Source organism: Anser cygnoides, chromosome 5, assembly GCF_040182565.1.
Source record: "Anser cygnoides isolate HZ-2024a breed goose chromosome 5, Taihu_goose_T2T_genome, whole genome shotgun sequence".
Taxonomy (NCBI): domain Eukaryota; kingdom Metazoa; phylum Chordata; class Aves; order Anseriformes; family Anatidae; genus Anser; species Anser cygnoides.
Window position 1 is genome coordinate 55,361,610 of NC_089877.1, and position 14,418 is coordinate 55,376,027.

The window sequence follows — 14,418 nt, forward strand, 5'->3', positions numbered from 1 at the left end:
AAGCTACAGCAGCCTTAGTAATTTAACAGGGAACTTAATTTTGTGTAATGTATTTTAAGGATACTTTGGTTGTCTGATCACTTGAAGGAAACAACAAAAGCAATGTCAATAGAAAGTCAACCTCAAATGAGTATTCATAGATGGTCGTGTATTGTTAAAGTGCATTTTTCTGATAGCCAAAGAACATCATACTAGTATTTCAGAGGAGAAAAAGAATTAAAGTTCAAAGCTAAAGTGCAAGTGGTGGCTTTGAAGGCGTGCTGGGCTAGCCCACTAGTCTGACAGGTCAGGTAGCTTTGTGTGGGCATGGGGAGGAGACACCAAGGCAAGAGATGACGCTGGCAAGTCCTGGGATGTTTCCAGTTTGTTCTATGGTTTGGGGAGCCATCTAAAAGCAGTCTGCCTGCTCCAATTTAAATGAGTGTCACCTTTACCAGTTATAATTTTCTAACCAGTCTTACTTAGAGATGAGCCAATTTAAACTATTTCCAAGTGAAAGTAACTTGCTAAGCGTTTAGTAAGTTTCCCAGTTGAGCCAGTGAATCAAACGAGAACAGTTGAATTGTATCTGAATGTGTGGTTTTATGTGGAATCCATTTAATATTTACACGCCTCTTTATTTTAGTTTTTCTTACGTCTAGTATGTGTCTTACCTTTGTTCAGTTGATCTGAATTGTACCTTATTCTGCGTTAAAAACAGGTGAGAAAGGACTGATTATAAGTGTAGGCAACAGTGACTAGACTGTAGGATTATGAGGAAATAAAAGGATTCACTGGAGGATAGGGAACAAGAAAGATCAGAAAGATAGGTTATCTTTTTAATTTTCAGAGCTATGAATCTGTTATAACCTCTTTGATTGTAACTGTTGAGAAAGGAATTACGGATAACTAAACATATGTCTTAAAAGAACCTTGAAGAACTTAATTATAAAGTAGTCAAGGAAAGATGCAATTGTTACAGTACACTTTAATTCTCTCAATTCCTCAAAAGTGAAGAGACTAAAAAATGTGCTTCAGTGCCAAGCTTTACAGAAGGTGGTGGATTCTTTACACAGTATGTGACAGTCCGTAAGGAATATTGTAGCGTGAACTTCATTCAGTGCCTGCAAATACTCAGTCTGGTCCCTACTACTCTGAAACTAGTTGCTTTTTAATTCACCGTATTCTTAACGGTGAAAACTTACGCTAAAGCCCCTTTGACTTGAATAACAGGAAAGCATTTTCTTAAGGCTTATCCTTGATTATATTTAGGTAGAAGAAAAGCATGCAAGAACACTATGCAGAGGGGAAAAAAGTGTTACGAGTAAATGAAAAAGGATTAAGGAGATTTATTTTTAGTGGTGTCTGTATTTGCCTGTAATGGTACAATGCTGAGAAGAATCCTCATCTGCTTACAGTTACTTTGTTTCAGCTTTTGAAATTCTAAGGTGGTAGAGTTCTGCACTAGATTTTTTTTAAGGTAAAATGTTGTTTCCCTGCAGTCTAGACCGAGAGAAAGCGTTAATGTGTAACATGTTTTATGTAAGAAAGCTTCCTTGAAGTTCAGGTGCTCTCCCTTCCCAGTGTAATACACTGGTAGTAAGAAAGAACTGGAACCATCATTATTTAGTTTAAAAATTCGCTGTCTGACTATTGAAGTCTCACCTGTGCTGCTATCTCAAGTGGTTTAAATTTCATTAATAACTTTGTTCAAGCATCTCTTCAGTCTATGTCCTTGTCTGAACTGGTAATTCTAGGTTCATATACTATGTATTTTAACTGAAGGAGTTCTAGAACTTAAACTCATTCTGAATCAGAATAGTTCTTGATGTCTCGTTACATCTCTTACTGATTGCAGGGACTGTAACAATGATCGAGAAGAGAATTTCAAGCTGAGGTATTCCAGGAGGGGTTTCGTAAACACTATTTTCATTGGTGGTCTGTGGACAAAAAAGTAAGAACAAGTACAAGATGGCAAAATTCTCATAAGTTGGGAGGGATGACTGTTCACAGAATATTTTGTAAGGTGAAACAAGCTGATATCAGAACTGTAACTGAGGTGAAACTTCATTGGAAAAAGATGTATTTAGGGAATTTTTGCTTTAGCCTGAAAACTTTGAGAAGATGTAAACATTATGGCGTGGTTATCAAGCTGAGCTAGCTTGTGCTACAGCTGTTGAGGGCAGGAGGAAACATGCAATTTGAAGATCCCTCAAATGAGGTTTACTGATAGAAATAGGGAAATGTCTTTGGTGCCGTCATACTAGATAGTGAAGAGATGTCTTTAATATTGTATGAAATTGTGATTGCTTCTGTTGATGAAGGTAAATTTCAACTGCTGCTATTAGGAGAAGATAGCATCTAATGTAAAACTGGAGAAAAAGGAGTATGATTTTAATTAGCCTGGCAAAGCAATCACTGTTTCTTAAAGTTGTAAAAAGAAGAGAATAGATAATACAAAACCCTCCCTAGGTGTCTCAGAGACACTGCCAGATCTCCCACAAATCCCAGCCACACAAAATAACTATGAATTCAGAAGGGTTCTGCTCTTTGACCAGCCCTGCTGTAAGCTGTTGCTAATAGTTGAACGACTGCATAATGAAAATACTGTTGTGTCATAGGTTACAGACTCCATGGGAAGTACAGAATAGCTTTTAAGAAGAAGCAGAGCATTTCATCCAGAAACTTCTGTGAGCCCAGACAGACAAAAAAGAGTGAAGAAAACGTATTCATAGTGATACAAATCCAACTATCTGTGGTACCCAGGGAGACTACCTTACTGGCTTTTAGATCCAGAAAAGGAAATGAAATTCAAGATACTGAGGAGCTGGAGACAATAAAGGCCAATGAAAGAATGGGCGTACAGCTGACTTTGCAGATATTGTGGGAAGAACGTGCTATGTTTTGTGGTAACAGTATCTCAGTAGTTTTGTAAGCAAGCTTCAGGGGGTTTTGGTTTTTAGATTTTCTTGGAGATAGTTTGCTGTACTTTAAACCTGTATTTATACAGCAGATGTTGGAGTTCAGAACTATATAATTTTATTTTTAAGATGAGCAGGGTAGAGGATGGGATTTTCCTGAATACTAACATCATGTAGTACTGGCTCCATTGATTTATTCTGAAAAGAGGTGACCAGCCAACACTTGTTTTTCTGGGAGGCAGTGAGATTTAAACAAGTAAGCAGTAAACTTTTTTTTTTGTTTTAAGACTTGCTAATCTGTTCTTTACTTACTTTTATATAAATTCTAGTAGACTGAAGCATTTGCATTTTCTGGGAATTAGGAATGATTCCACGTGCTTACACAGATGTTTTTGTATTCATGACCCTGTAATTGAGCTGAATGTTTGAAGAAAGATCTTTCTTCAAAATGGAAACTGAGAGAAGCTAGTAACTGTTGTTTGGCTTGGCCCTGCTAATGTTAATCATAGGACTTCAAGTAAGTTAGTCTGTTACCTTGCTCCTCTCGCATCAGAGCAGCAGGACTGTTTTCTCCTAGGTCACAAGCTTTAGCATATGGAAGCTATCTTACTGAAGTGCACTCTTGGAACAAATTTCCCTTTACCGTGAGTGTAAAATCTTGATTCACAGGAGAAAAAACACTGTCAAATAGAGCCTGTTCTACTCTAGCTCCTTAAATATACCTTGTCCCTCGTGTTTGGGTGTATGCTGTGTACTTGGTAGCTATTTATGCACATCTTTGGCAATGAAGTTTCCCCACTATCCTCCCATATTAAATAACGACAAAAAAATCCTTTAAGGTTTGTAACACTGAAGGTGATTTCTCCAGTGTGAGAAATGCTCACTGGAGTACATTAGGATGTTAATGTATCTTGATTAACATGCAACACTAAACAGTTAAGCAGAATTTCAAGTAGACACTCAGCCTGCTTGGTTACCATGGCAAACACAGTAGGAAATTCACGCCAAAGTTTGGAAACTAAGATACACAGAAGAAAACTTGTAAACTGAAATAGTCACTTCAGAGAACAAATGCAGTTGTTCATAACTTCAGATCCCTTCTCCAAAGAATACTAATTTAAAATCCGTTTTATCAAGCAAACCTTAATTTCCAGTCCTGAGTTTTACACAAAGCAGGCAATATTCTCAAGCAGGGAAGAGTGACGTTCTTTGTTCACTTGTCCTCTAACTGTAAGGGCATTGAGTGAATAGAATAGCCTCTTGGAGCCAGATAAATTACTGGAGTACAGTAATCAACCTTTATGTATTTTCAGTGTGCCATGTCATGTTTAACAGATGTGATTGGGATAGTTGTTAGATCATATATATGTGTGTTTGTGTGTGTAAAAGTTCTTGAATTACTTAATTCACTTTCCCACAGTTTGTCTTCAGGCTTGCTAACCGTAACTGAGATCTGTAAATTGGTGTTTTAATTGGGACGGTTTTCTGTTTGCTGGGTTGCCTGTTTAATCAACTGGCTGTGTACAAACACGGTACTTTGTATCATCAGTTATATCAGTATATTGTGGTGAAATCTGATATTTTTGCATGTAGCTTGCTGTAAACTTTCCACAGGTATGGCAGCATGTAAATCATACACTTCTCAATGTAAATTAGTATGTATATTTACATGAATCTCTTCCAAAATCTCTTCTCCTAAAGGGAAGGCTGTGTTACACAGAAAAATCATCGCTTGAGAGAGATGCTACTTTATAAAACAAAAACAAACACCCCCCCCCCATACATGTATATTCCTTAAGTTTGAGGCTAGAGTCATAGCTTGGCATCGAGGTTGTGCACACTAAAATGTGTGACTTAGCCTCATCACTTTATATATTGCATAAATGGGATTGGTGACTGTCAGATTTTTAGAGGTTAAGAGAAAGCAAGTTACGGTATTACTGAGAAATTATGATTAGTTTGCCTTTGCTTTTATAGCACAGGATATCTTGGGAAGAAAGTCTTAATGTTGTAGTGACTAGGAAGTGGTGTTAGTAAAACCCGAAATGTTTAGGGGTGATGGAACAGTTTAGTTTGAAGCTGAAATGGTGTTTGAGAGTTCTGATGAGTTTTAGAATAAAGAGGCTGATCTGCAGACTTGTTACAAATAGGAGCTGTTGTATTGAATAACAGATTAGTTTGTGCCTTTTTGCTGACCTTTTTCAGAGGGACTTAAGGATCGCTTCATAATTAACACAAAAATCATCTTTCCAGACGAAAACATCTGGAAGATCATAGGAGGGGTTAGTTCGAAGGAAAGTAAGAACTTGGAGGCCACTGGAAGTGATGAACTGTTGCGATTGATTAGGCACAGTAAATTTTAACTGGAGGGGAAAAAAGTGTGGTGGTGGTGGAGAAAAGCAGCAGAAATTGCAGGTGGACTGATTTACATAACTGTCAAGGCAGTTGTAAGAAACTTGGGAGATGTAATTTTGCTAGGTGAGGGAGCAGGAGTGCTTGTTCCCACTAATCAGGTGGCACGCTGAGGGGAAAAAAAATTGAGTCAATTTGGTACCACTATGCAAAAAGGAAGGGGGATTGCTCAGGATGATTCAGCCTTAACTGGTCAATACTTGAAACCTAATTTTTCTTTGTTGTAAAAAATGGCATGGAGGGGAACTTTAGAAATAACAATTGAGTAAATCATATTCCACTGTGTTAATTGGTAGATCTAAGTGTAAGTGATTGGACATGTCTGAAATAGAATTAGAACAAAGATTCAGAGAAGTGGTGAAAAGTGGGATATCTTAAAACTTCGGTGGAAATACTGAAAAGGATGGGACTGTTTATTTTAATAAGCACTATAAGTGCTGTATACGTAAGAAATATTAGATATTGTCTATTCCCAGTAACAAGAAGCCATTCAATGAAGTCTGAGGGAACAAAATTCAGAACTGATAGTGTTTTATATATTTAACTTGATTGGAATGTGTTGCTTCAGTCATCTAAGCAAATAATGAGCAGAAAGTAGGTGTTAAAACCTGGCAGTATTCATTGTTCTATGCAGTAGCTAATACAAACAAATCCTGTAAAGTGTTATTAAACTTCCATGTTTGCAATTTAAATGGCTGTCTTGAAGAAATCTAGGATGGAAGATAATAAATGAATGCAGCAAGTTTTTTGAATTCACTTCTGGGACATGTTTCTGCCCAGTGCCGAAGAAATGGGGATTGTGGTCCAGTTCTACAGTCCATGATAATAAAGTACATTTGCGCTATGACTTCCTAAATCTGCATCTTAATTTTTAAGCTGCTAAGGGAGAGACCAGTATATAAATGTGACCCCTTCACCCATGGCTTAATTATAGCCCTGAGAAATCATTGTTTTGAATTTAAAACTGCACAGTGAGATCTTCCTTGCATCTCTTTAAAAAGAGCTGAGTAGGGGGAGAAGAGGAGGAAGATATCTGCACTGCATGCAAAACATACGTGATTCGGAATTGGGTTGCTGCCTGAGAGGGTTTTATCCAGCTGGCTGAACGACAATTGAGCCAAAATCCTGTAGACCAGCCTCTGGGAAGAGATGTATCATGCCTTCTTTACCCTTCTTCCTTTAAAAAAAAAAAAAATCGCTTAAAAAAAAGGCAACTAATTGCTTAAACCAAAATAGAACATCTAATTCAGTTCATGCCTGTTGGGAGTGTGTGATACAGTGCCTATATTCAGAGTTGTTTGACTAGCCTGTTTACAGATTTTAGTGTGACCAAGCGCGTAACACTGAAGTCAGTTGTAATTTTTATCTGAATTGATGATGTCATTATCTGACACTCACAGTAAGGATAACCTTGTAAGAGGAGCATAAGGGCTGGGAAATACTTCTTTTGTTAGCTGCTCTTCTGTGTGGGGTTGAGCAATTGTTTAGATGCTCAAGAAAACACTAAAGCTGTTTTCCTCTTTCTGTATCGCATCATAAAGCCATGCTGTGGAAAGTGGGATTTAAAGGACTGAAGCACTTCTGGGGAGGAAAGTGACAGATTTTTCTTGTGTGGGAATAGTAAAAATTAATGTCCAATATATAGAAACAAACACCTTTTGAAAAGCAAGGTTACAGCGTCATGCCACTTCCCTGAAGTTTTAGTGCTTTGATTGTAGAGCCGCTGAAGATTGCTCAAGTTACTTGGAGTGCTTCCAGCCTACTTCCTGGAGCAGGCTGTTATTTTTCTCCTGGAGAAGCTGCGCGCTGCTCACCCACCTCTTCGGGGCCGACCGGGACGGGACACGCTCCGGAGAGCTGTGCTGGGGCTGGCACCTGGGGTATGACCCGGCTCTGTGGGCAGCGCTGGCATGAGGTGCACGTACTTCTGGTCTTCTGCTCAGAGGCAGCCCTGCCAGCTCGCCTGGAAATGTTAGCAAGTGACTGACGCGGTGAATTGAAAAGCCCTTAAACTTCCACAGGAACAATCGCAGTGACCTCTGTCCGGTTGTCACAGATAAAGGCAGTAGTGGTGTTCTCTGCTCAGGAGACAGAAGTATTTTTTTTTATGCAGAGGGGTTCAAAATCTTTTGATTTCTCTCAACCTCCCTGGCCTACAATAGCGCAAATGAGTTAACGTTCCTGTCCTACTTTAACGCCCTTTGCCCAGTCTTACAGGGAAACAAAGGGTAAGTTGCTTCTGTATGCACACGTATATTCTAGTATACACATATATTCCGTATGTGAAGTGAATGGGGATTTGCAAACAGAGAAGGATTCTTATTTTTTTGGAGTGCCAGCTGTTCTGTCTTCTTTTTTGAACTCTTTTTAAATAAAAATATTTTTTTTAAGCATTATTGGTAGACAAGTACTTTCACCTTAAATATTTCCAATAGGATGTGCTGATCTATACTGTAATCAGAAATATTTTTGTTCAAAGCATTACTAAAATGAAGCTAACACTGTGGTAGTTACAAATCAATCCTTTATGCCTGTTCTTTATGGTGTTCACATCTACTTTCTTGATCTTGCCAATTATACCACCATTCAGTTCAGTTAATACCACGTAGATTTATTTCAAAGCATTGTGTGCGTGCTCTTGCTCTAAGCGCTGAGAAATTTCTTCTGGAAACAGAATTTGATGATTTTATTGGATGCTCCAGAAAACTAAATTGATTTTTGCCTGAATATGGATTTATGTCCAGTTGTCTGGACTAGAGCTCTTATTTTAATGTATATGGTCACAGTTGTCTGCTGTATGAATAAAGGCTGAAATCCTGTTAAGTAATGTTTTTCTGCTTTCCAAATTCATGTTATGTCTTGTATGGCCCCCAAGTGGAAGTTAAATCTAGGAGGGAGAAGGATATCAAGTAGCTTTCCAGTTGTTCAGGCAGCTTTGTACGAAATTGATATCTAAGACTTTGTTATGGATAAGTTGTGTGGAACACTTTAAAAATAAATTAGGTTAAATAAAATTACTTGGTGCCCCTGTTTTACCAACAGAGCTGTTCTTATACAGTATCCTAGAAACTCTGTCACGTGCCTTCAGTGTTCCTGTTCAGCATTTAATCAAGTGCTTGGTAACTTATAAAAACCTTCTGCAAAGATACAGGACCCTGTTCATGAGGAGCAGTGCTGTTAAGGAGAGGAAATGTTCTGTTAAGTAGAAATAAATCTTGAAATGCTTTTGCCTGGAGCTAATGCAAATTATGTTGTACTTCAAGTTGGATCATTCAAAATATTAAGGTATTAAAAAAAATACATCAGAAAGTCTGCCCTTGTCAATGAAGCCAAATTAATGTTCATGTCTCCAAGACCAGAATCTTTAGGTTTCTGAGGGTAAAACTGGCACAGGTTGCCAGCTACACTTTCTGAAGACTTGGTAGAGAAAGGAATCTATAGAGAAACACGTTAATGGAAAGTCTTTGAGACTGCATGTTAAAAGTAGCAGATTTTTTTCTGCTTGCTAATTATTTTTTGTCCCAATTTCTTAGTTTTCAATTTTCAGACTTCATGTTGTCCAGTGTGATCTTTTTTGCTTACTCATAAGTTCTGTTACGTCCAATTAGAGGAAAAAGAGAAAGTGAAGGTGTGCTGATTTCTAGTGTCAGTTGGTACCTGCCCTTTTATCAAGTGGCAGCATGCAGTCCAGCACCGGGTTTGCTCTTTTGGATATTAAGCTGTTGGTGCTCCAATTCACAGAGTTGAAAGTTCAGACAAATGCTAAAAGCAAAACTTAAAATGAAAGAATGGTTTTCCTGAGTTTGGCTGCGACTTCAATATAAAGCAGATGCATTGAATGCAATGTTGCAAAATAAAGGCCAACTTTTCCCTAGTGTTAATGGCTTTGTAAAAATTAGGAGACACTTAAAACTAGTCTGTATTTACACACACAATGCCCATTATGCAACCCTCAAGTTAAGCAAATCACTTAGGTACGGAAAAAGCAGCTCAACTGTTCTTAGTTATCTGAGAAACTGTCCTTACATTTAAGAGACCCACTGTAACTGCATTTAAACAGGGCAACTTAAATGGTGATTGTCTGCTGGCTTTTTAGAGTCCTAAAGAGCATTTCATATATAAACAAACACAAAAATAATTATGTATATCTACACGTATGTTTTTATATATGTTTATATAGTGTTCCTAGAATCTTTCAGTCTAGTTCTTAATTTTTTCTGGGGGTTTCTGAGGTGGCCCTGGATGTGTGTTCACTTGTCTGTTACCCGAAGGGTTCATACTGAATCTGCAGAACTCCTGGGCCTGCTGTTAGGCCTTGCCAGACTTTAAGCTTTCTACCAAGAAAGCTAAGGTCATTAGCTGCGTGTAAGCTGACAGACTGCTGACTATATTTGTCGAAACTAATTAATTACTGATCTTCTATGACACTGTCAACTGTACCGAACAGTGTTTTATTGGGGTTTTATAGACGGAGGGGGCGTTGCCTGGACTTCATGGTGTTCGTGCATATAAATTAAGCGGAACTTTTGCTCTGTGTCAGTATTCTTCACAGGGAAAGTCAGCTGACTTGTTCCCGTAGCTTTCTTCCTGCTTGAAGTTCCTTTAAGACATAAACCAGACCTGTTAAGTAAGCTGGGACTGGCCCTGTTGCTGCAGCTTTGGGTAGCCCTAAGCATAGGGACCCAGGGTCCTTCAGGTTGGACAGGTCTCTAGTCTAACCTCCAGCCCAAAGCTGGGTCAGCTATGAGATCCGACCGGCTCAAAGCAAGGGTGAGGTAACTACAAATGATTCTGTTGTTGGTATTAACAGTGCTGGGCTCTACAGAAATATTCCAGAAATCTATTCCCTTGATACTGAGGGAATTAGAGGGATTTCCAGCGTGAAGTCCCGAAGGTAGTATTTTTGGCAGAAACCCTTGTGTACAGAGGCACCGGGCAGAGTTCCCCAGAAAACTCTACACAACTGCCTGAAATAACAGCACCTTCTTGCCATGGGTTTCTGCGTTGCACGGCGTTTGCCATCCTTCGGCCCCGTAGGAAGGAGAAAAAGAGCAGCACGTGCACGGGGGAAGGATATACTGCAGGGGATCCTGTAAGGCACAGTGCTGCAGCAAAGCTTATTTTTCAGTTAGGAATTTAAAGAGCATCTGCGAAATTCTACAAAGTCCACTTAGTAACAATTGTAAGAGTTGATTTCTGTAGCTGCTTGTATAGCATTGTAACAAGCACCGTTTTCTCCAATTATTATGGTTATGGAGCAGGGAGCATTAAATCCCTAATCAGCAAGGTGTCGAAGAGATAAAAGCTGCAAGTAGTGTTGTGAATTCCAAGCTCTAGAAATGCTGGAAAAAATGTTTTCAAAGGTGTATCTTAGTACTTTGTCATCTTGTGTTGGTGCTGTAGCTGTGCATACATAGCCAACCCGTAATCTGCAGTTCAAGATCAGTTAATTCTTTGTACTAGGGGGGATTCTCTTAAGAGGATTTTTGGAAGTGAATTTTTTATTAAATGTTTGCTCTTACTTCCAGGCTTAAAGACCTAATATTCTGTCTCAAACTCACTTACTCATATGACCAACTGAAAGCCAGCCTGGCAAATTTGATATTAAATACTGTCAAGTTTCAAAAGGAAACATTTTAATGGCTACTGCTGAAATTATCTGAGAGAAATTAATAAATAACGCCTTCCCTTTCTGATCTGGGAGATGTTTGTTTAGCTTGGCAGGAAATGTAGCATCTATTATAGATTTCAATAACTAAAATTTGCAGAAAGCTGCAGATGTAAGTTAGGAAAAGAAAAAGATAGAGGAAGAACTCGCATCTGTCAAGGAGCATGATTAAATGCTGAGTTGAAATAATGTGATTCACTATTTGTGAAATTGTAGTATGAAAGCTGAGTCTTAGATCAATAGTACATCAAAAGAATAAATCTTGGACAGAAATTAATCTGGCTTTGACCTTAGAATTGCATAAGGATATGGAACCAAGGTTGTTGATGTCCATCCTAATAAGACATTTCAAATGTCAGAATATGAAATCTTCAACACTTGCTTGTTGAGGTAACTGATTTTTTTTTTCTTTCTGTTCCTGGTATTTAGGTATCTAAAGCTGTGGTTAAGATGTTCCACTTGACCACCTTCCTACTGAAATCTTGAGTCAGGGTGAATGGGCAAATTATATACACGTATGCACACACCTTTATTGTAACTTTTTTGTCCTTCCTTCTCCCTACCCCAGTGGAGTGAGGGTAACACTGCTGCTAAAATAGCATGATGTGACTAAATGGGACTGGAAAGTCCCCAGAACCACTATGTGATTCATGTTTTATTTCTAGAGAAGAAATAGAGAAGAAATTCATCACAAAGAACTGAATGGCTATGTTAGTCAATTTTTCTTCTGCTTGTAAGTGTAAGATTTGAGACTTTGAATCTGTTCAAGGACAGGACTCAAGCTGTTGGTGCACCAGGTACACCAATTTTGTTCAGCTGCATCACTTCAGACAGCTGTTGAGTGAAATTCGTGTGAAATACCCATTATTCCTTGTTCTTTTGCCCAAGGGGTACTTGAAATACCAGTGCATGTTGAAAAAGAGAGGCTTCCAGTGCAGGTATTGGTTGGCCAAAGTGCTATTACAGAGGCTTGATTAGTGAAGATGTACTCTGATGGCTTGCATAGTGATTTCATTCAAAGGGAGGATTGGTTCTTAACCTTGCATTAGGTGCTCCAACCTGTTTCAGTCAAGACTAAACATAAGTTCTAATTACAGTGTTGCTGTCATCATGAATCATCCATCATGGAATAAGTTCCTCAAAGTGGACAGGCTGGAATACTGTTAAGTATTTTTTTCAGAAGAAAAATTTAAAAGAACTGGGACAAAAAACATGCAAATAACTTGCTAGCAGCTCAAGCGTAGCCAAGGGTGCCTTATCCCGTGCTTGTAGCTGCCGCGTTCAGTAACACTTAATCCCAACATCTTTCAGTTCTCTTCTGAAGTATATCAGCATTCTTCTGAGAGTGGCAGTTCACATCACCTTGTTGAGTAAATAGCGTCAGATCCTAGGATCTCATGGAAAATCTCTTTTCTGAGAATCAGATCCTTCACAGTACAGCTACAGCAAATGGCCTTAATGGTATGCTAATGAAATGCTGAGTCACGGGCCCTATTGAATTTTATGAGTAAGGGCTTTTCTTGTTCTTATCAAAAATCCAATAGCAACTTTCAAATGTGCAGAAATAGAGAAAATGGCTTTTGGTTCTTATGATCATTGATTCTATCCTGTCTTTCACTGAAGTGAGAACAAGACCAAAAAAGTGTTTTTGTGCTTGTAGTTCTGACTTATCTCCATGAGACAACTATATTGTAATCACAACTGAAAACACTAGCTGCATGTAAATAAAAGGCAGAGCATCCCTCTCAGTAGAAGTCTAGCTTCTGGTAATTCTGGTAATTGAATTAGTTTACTTATACTCCATTGAAGTTCAGACAGATTGTCCATGCCATCTGGTTCCCCGAGAGCAGCTAGAACAAGCACAGGGAAGTCTTGTGCCTAGCTTTCATTTATCAGAATTTCACGTCTTGCTAGATCTGTTATCACACAATTTCAGAAGACTTCAGCCACAGCAAGTTTTTCAGACTACCAAAAATATAGTGAACGTTGAAACAAAACTAAATAACCCATCTTGACCAGACAAAAGAGCAAAGTGTAATTTCAATCTGAAAATAGCTACCTCTCGATTCTGTGCCACTTAAAAGAATAGTAGGGATTCAAAAGACGACGACCCTGGGAATACTCATGTTTTCCACTGCTGGAAGAGTCAACCATTCTCTGATCCCTCAGCGTGATTCAGGCTGAGCTCTGTTTATTTTGAAAGGGATCTCCTTTCTGAGGCACTTGGTTCTGCTGAAACTCTTGTCTAGAGGCCATATCTTGTCTCATAGGTGAGATGAGAGAGCATTTATTTGAGGTACGGAGGGATGTATCTATATGTTACTGTAAAACAATCTTCCATTAGACACATTTTCTCCATTTAGGGAGTTACCTCTTGATTCCACGTATTTTGTATTATTTTAGGACAAGGGAATCTTGCACGATATAGGAGATCCAACCACATGGCCTCTAGAATTTGATCTTTCCAGCTTCAAGTTACAGATTTACATGTGTCTGTGGATGCTCCTTGGTAGACGTGTGCCTTATCCTACGATCCCAGTAGAGCTAGCATTCTATTTAAGTTCTCCTTGAAGAGGTATTGCTAATATTCTTTTTTAGCTTATAATGGTTCTCTGGGCTCTGGAGAATAACTTTTTAATATGCTGACTTCAGAATTTGGAATACATTGTCTCCTTTTGGAGCCTTCAACCAGAAGGCCATACACCTGACTAAACTGGTTTATAATATATGCTGCAAAGCAGAAGTGTAACTTTAATACTGCTGCATATACATATGCTTATCACGTGTATCCCATAGTTAAATTTGCCTTGGAAATGGCTCACCTGATGCGAATCACTGTGTAGCTAGTTACGGTTTTGCTCTACTTACAGGCAGGTCTGGTTTCCCACAGTATAGCTCCATGCATGCTATGGATCTGCTGTTCTTCAAATGTTGTACTCAGGTTTAATACATTGGAGCAATTTTCTTTTATATGGAGCGTGTCCACTTCCTCAAACAAGTTTTATTTCCTATATCGCTGGCCTGATTTCCCTTGACTAAAAATACTGTAAAAGTATATATCAAAATTAGAATCCAAGTCCCAAATCACAGCTGCATCTCGAGTCTGTAATATTATTGAGTAACTGCAGCTTTCTAATTACAGACTCTGAACCTAGTAAATAGGGAGTTAAAAAGAAAGGTTGAACCTGATGTATGATCACGCATATTAAATGTGTGGGTTATAATCTCTGGATGATGATAGATTAGGGTGTCTGTTCAGAAGTGATATGGGGATAAACATGGGTTACACAACTGAGAGAGCGTTTTAAATTGCTTTTCTGTTTTTTTTTGATTCTTCTGACACTTAAGTGCCAGATCTTCAGTTGCTTATATTAAAGTTCTTCTGTTTTGCTAGCACTTACTTTGTCTAAGCTGTATTTGGATTGTTCAGTAAATTCA

The 14,418-nt window shown here is 38.5% G+C and overlaps 1 protein-coding gene across 12 annotated transcripts in view; it reads left to right on the forward strand.

Annotated features, from left to right (window-relative positions):
• WDR20 (WD repeat domain 20) overlaps window positions 1–14,418 on the forward strand; it is a 60,622-nt gene that overhangs the window by 12,461 nt on the left and 33,743 nt on the right. The window contains exon 1 of one of the 12 annotated variants that reach the window (XM_048069687.2): window positions 1,701–1,876. The exons of 9 other annotated variants lie outside the window; for them this stretch is intronic. The gene's annotated coding sequence lies outside the window, so the exon portion shown is untranslated. Of the gene's footprint in view, window positions 1–1,700; window positions 1,934–2,009; window positions 2,889–14,418 lie in introns of those variants that run through there. 2 more of the 12 variants (XM_048069686.2, XM_048069688.2) reach the window with 2 other exon arrangements.